The sequence below is a fragment of the Dendroctonus ponderosae genome, unplaced genomic scaffold, assembly GCF_020466585.1.
Source record: "Dendroctonus ponderosae isolate FM_Combo_2020 unplaced genomic scaffold, Dpon_F_20191213v2 Dpon_F_20191213_1, whole genome shotgun sequence".
Taxonomy (NCBI): domain Eukaryota; kingdom Metazoa; phylum Arthropoda; class Insecta; order Coleoptera; family Curculionidae; genus Dendroctonus; species Dendroctonus ponderosae.
This window is the reverse complement of record NW_026017110.1, coordinates 45,659,945-45,665,456: the sequence shown is the minus strand read 5'-3', so window position 1 is coordinate 45,665,456 and position 5,512 is coordinate 45,659,945. Positions and strand designations below refer to the sequence as shown.

The 5,512-nt window shown below is 38.5% G+C and overlaps 1 protein-coding gene across 1 annotated transcript in view; it reads right to left on the bottom strand.

The window, feature by feature from the left end:
- LOC109541358 (disheveled-associated activator of morphogenesis 1) overlaps positions 1 to 5,512 on the bottom strand; it is a 79,944-nt gene that overhangs the window by 6,035 nt on the left and 68,397 nt on the right. The window lies entirely within an intron of this gene.

The window sequence follows — 5,512 nt, the reverse complement described above, 5'->3', positions numbered from 1 at the left end:
AACATTAAGGGAGAGATCCGGAGTGACAGACGCGGTTACCCGTATAACAACCTTAAAATGGAACTGGGCCGGTTATGTGGCGCGACTTACGGACAATCGCTGGACAAAAAGGATAATTGAGTGGAGACCGCGCCATGACGCATACAGAAGTAGAGGCCGTCCACCAACCAGATGGACCGACGACATCAAAAGTATAAAGACCAACTGGATAGAGGCAGCACAGGATCGGCCAAGATGGAAAAAGCTACGGGAGACCTATGTCCAGCAGTGGACGCAACTGGTCGCTTGATGATGATGATGAAACCATCCATTTGTTGTTCTAAAATATATACAGGGTGTCGCAACAAACGCATACGCATGACTTTATTTGGAAGGATTTCATAGTCTCCCAGTAGTCCTATTAATGGCGGATCCAGGGGGGAGGGGGTCATGGGGGTCATGACCGGTGATCCGGTATCACATGTTATATTATGTTAGGTAGGCCCTGCCCTAAGCCTTACTGACGAGTAAAATAGGTAGGCCCGGGACGAAACGCATGGTGCTTCAACGTGCGCCATATTTGTAACCCGTCAACCAACCCGCGATGCTTGCGTATAGGTCCCACTTATGGCTAAGCCGAACCGCGAGTACGGCTTAGGCTAAGTGCCACTTAGACTGGCGCTTAAACTGCGGTGCAGTCAACTTAAATTATTAAGTTCCACTTAACTCCTAAGCCGAAGCGGTGCAGTTGGCCGTTAGTAGTACAGAAAAAATAGTAAAAAAAGTTAATTGTTATTAAAAACTGAAAAATTTGCAAAAAACGATATCAGAAAAATGGCAACATAGTTTTTCAAGGTAATCTGCCTAATTAACATTGCGTAAATAGCTGTTGCTTCGTAATTATTTAAAACACCGATAACCATGGGTAAATAGAGAAAGTGACAATAAAATAGACAAGTATAAAGGTTAAATTCAACAGGAATCGTTGACTGACGGAACCTATTTCTCATTTCTGTTACTCATAACCTCGAATTATTAATTTGTTTACAAATGACAAAAACATACATTTGAGTCTGTAACTACAAACAAGTACCTGTGTAATAGGGATGACACGAAATACTTGTCACTGGTATTTTGGAGCAGATATCGATATGGAACAGTCGGTACCTGTTATCGATATTTAAAATAACATGTGATTTGAAATAACAGGGCTCGCCTACGATGCTGGTCAGTCCCAGAACAACATCTGGGATTTCGATATTTCAACAAAGCAAAAAGGCAAATACCTGCATTTGTGCCTTTTGATTCCCCGCGGCGTTGTCAATTGGCCCGAGTTTTAGTGAAAGGAGATATTTTATTCTCATGAAGTGGTAAAGTTTTGTATGTATGGACCTGATTATTTTCGAATCCATGCAACCATGATTCGACAAATAGCAATGGCCACATTCAGCAGACAAAATTGATCAGTTCGCGATAAGTCATCGGCCTCATGATGATGTACATTTTTGCTGAATCCTGCTGAATGCACTTTTTGACTTGATTCTCATGGCCACAGATCATCCCCCCGGGAGGGATATTCTGTGCTCATGGCATTTGAGACTACTGACTACTAAAAAAAATCTACTACAGTTATGATATCTTATTTAGCCAACTTCACAAATTCATGATATTCTATTTCGCAGCTAAGCATAAGGAAATATCTAATTATGCTTACGAAGTACATAATGTTCTTTAGTTTCACAGATAGCATGTAAACTCATCAGCATTAATTCACTATATATTCACACAAGCCTGTATTAACAAACAACAACAACAACAAGTTGTATCTAGAAGCTGAAATCCATGTCAATTGAAATAAAAATTGTTTTAAAAACTCCCTTTCCAAGGAAGTGATTTTAACTCTACTAAAAAAAAGCCCCGTTAACGGGGTTTTCCTATCCGATACGCGCGCTCCCGCTATGCACGCAATTTTTTTATTTTTTATTTTTGTCAGCAGAATGTGGTTCCCCTGTAACTGGGCTTTCTCTGCACGACAATAGGTAAATAATTTCAGTTCAACTTGTTAGAAAAAAAGAAAGTTCTTGTTTAATTAAACCGTTCCGCTTTGTTTACCGAGTTTACTTGGCCCCAAAACCGATGATTTTTGGTGACCGTCGTCCGGTAGTTGGCGACACCGCCATTTCTCAGTCTGGTCACCCTGCTGGTCCGACGTACACAAATCGAAAATCACGATTACTAATCGAACGTTGAAACCGATGGAAAATGGCGCCCGATGAGTAGTTTCCGATGAGCCATCGAAGATTCTGGGAGCATTCGAGCAGTCGTCTCCGATATTTTCTTTAATGTGACCAGGCCTGTGAGTCACATCCTGTGACTGACTGACTGTTTTTTCGGAATTCTCAGCTGTTCCTTGTCCTTGAAACTTGTTCTTTTTCGACCAATAGCAGAGTTTCTGAAATAAAATAGCATTTGTTGCGCCTGCGCAAGTGGAGTAGTGGACGAACTACATTTAAATTTGTATAGGCGCTATTTACCGAGTCTGGACTTGTTTTAGTATTTGTTTATATCAAACATAGCTGAAGTATTAAATGGCCAATTTTTCATTAAGCGATAATATGAATTGTAGTCAGTGATTAGCATGAAAATAGGAGATGTTCACATTTTACTGCCCTTAAGTTTCGATAAAATGGTAAAACGTTACTCATAAAAAAGTTATGACTTTTTTTGACCATCAGCCCTTGCATACATAAAGGAACAAAAGGCATTCGCTCTTCGGTCATCATATATCGCTCACCCAGCAGATTCGCACCCAAATTACTAGGAAGTGGCGTGGATATCCTTTATTGAAATAATTAGTGCAGTCGGATCAGATTTTTCCGGGCACTAAACAGATAAAAGTACACATTTTTTTAAATTTTTAGTACGATTTTCTTAAAACAAAACTAAGTTAATTATAGAAAATTAACAAAACGCTGATATCGACGTTGTTTTTTTTTAGATTTTTGAATAAACAAATGAACGAATTTTAATCTAGTTTACCTGATTTCATAGGTATTTATAATACTTGAAAAAAAGGATAAAACTTTTTTTCAATAGCATCAACGGTTCAACAGTTATGCACAAAAAACGGGCTTTCGCACTTTCTTTTATTTATAGATAAATAAAGAAAGTGGAACGCTGTGGAACATCGTTTAAAAACATTTATAATCAATGTTCCACAGCCGGAAATCGAGCACAAACTATTGTCTCAATATTCTGACATCCTTCCGAACAACTTCCAATAATCTTTTAATACTTTTACCTTCATATTTTTAGTGCCCGAAACCGGCCTTTTAAAATCTAATCTAACTGGACTAAATACGCTACAGCCCGGTTTCAGGTACAAACCAATATTTATCATGGGCCAAAATAACATGTGACAAAAAATCACAGAAACTTGGAACTGGTACGAGCTTGGAACAGTCACACATGGAACCTGTGACTGAAAAATACTGATTGGCGGTGTACTTTATTATGCACTCTTCTCGAGCAGCTTCTCATATTCGGTTAATTAACTACTGCTCAATTTATACCGGTGTTCAGTATTCCATTGGTTTAATGTGATCTTACATACGTGGTAGGAATGTATCCGGTATTTATTTGATGCCAGGGAAAGTGTCAGTTGTTGTGCAATGTTCTGTGTGCCCCTGAAAGGCTCTTCTGCAATAGGCATGACGACAGTATAAATGGATCAAAGAAATAATGGTCTTAGAGAAAAATATATGTTGAAAGGATTCTAAAAATCGACTCATTCCTGATAAAAATGATGGGATCGACAAGATTTTTAATATAACAAAGGTATAAAATGCAGCAGTCGGCCATATTGCTTGAAACGCCAATCAGATCGCATGACGTCACGACCCTTGAAGGAATAACACACCCTATGTATCAGTTGTGGTAATAACGTGGTAATAACGTGGTAATAGCCATAGAGTAAGTAAAATTATTTTACTTTCTCTATGGTAATAGCCCTATAGCATCAGTTTATTTGTTCATGGTTTTGTGCTAAATAATCTACAGGAATCAACTGCTAAAGGAATTAACAACGATGGAACAAGGATTTATCAAGGCCAACAGCTCTAACTTGCTCAGAGTTGATATGTTAATGTTGGAGGAGTTTTTTGCATCCAATAAAGACTTTTCCTCTTCTGAGTTTCGTAATGTGAAAACTTCTTTGTAAGTACAATCTAATTCATCTTTAGTGCTTACGATAATTTAATTCACACAAGCCTTTTATAACACTTTTTTTAATTTATATCATACGTTATTTTTGTGACACACAAAGTTATACAATTTTTTCATGAAAATATGTCAGATTTGCTGTATAAAAGTATAGAGTAGAAAATAAAAATGCATATATTTAATAAGTATATTTATTTAATTAGATAATCTTGTAAATTAATTAAACCACACGCTATTTTCATTACATCATCAAGAACTTTGACCAAACTTATGTTAAGGCAAGCATGTGCTTTTAACGTGAATCGTTCAATGTGAATCCTCAAGCTAGCTATTTGTTTTGTTTCCTTAGCTTCAGGTTTAGAAAGGTTACCCATCAAATCATACTCCATAAATCTCAAGAGAGTTTCGAGGCCATTCCTTGAAACTAATGGGTTTTTCGGGTTTTTAGGCCGTCGTTGGGTGAAGAGGATTATTAGGTCAGAAGCCCCTCCCCCACGTTTGTATGGATTACCGAAGATTCACAAAGAAGGAATACCACTAAGACCAATCGTCAGTGCCCCGGGATCACTAACTTACGATATAGCAAAATATCTATCCTCTCTTCTGCAGCCACACTTGAGGTCTACAGAAACATACATCAAGAATTCCGAACATTTCATTAAGAAGATCCAAGACCTCAGCTTCGATGTTGTATCTCTATTCACAAAGGGACCCATGGAAGAATCCATAGAATTAGTGGCGGAGCTTTTTGAAGAGAGTACAACAAATCTGTTCAAGGCTTCTCTAAAGGGCAGCTACTTCCTGTGGAATGGAGATTACTACGAACAACAGGAAGTAGTAGCCATGGGAAGCCCACTCAGTCCAGTGGTGGAGAATCTATTCATGGAGAAGTTTGAGGAAACAGCGTTGAGCACCGCACCCCCTAAACCAACGATCTGGTACCGATATGTCGATGACACGTTCGTGCTATGGAGGCATGCACGCAAAAACCTGGACATCTTTCTCGATCATCTAACCAAACAGCACCCAGACATCCAATTTACTCTGTAAGTTTAACAAAACCACCAACTGGCCTTCCTGGATGTTTTGTTGTCTAGGCAGGGGAATCGTTTGAACCACAAGGTATATCGAAATGCCACCCGCACATGCATATATCTATCTATATAACTATCTAACCACCATCCGAGTCAGACGCAGGGAATCATTAAAACTCTCATGGATAGAGCCAGAAAAATATGTGGGCCATAACATCTCAAAAAGCTTTTTTTAAGAACGCTTATTCCCAGTTGGACATCAAAAAAGATGTAGGAGT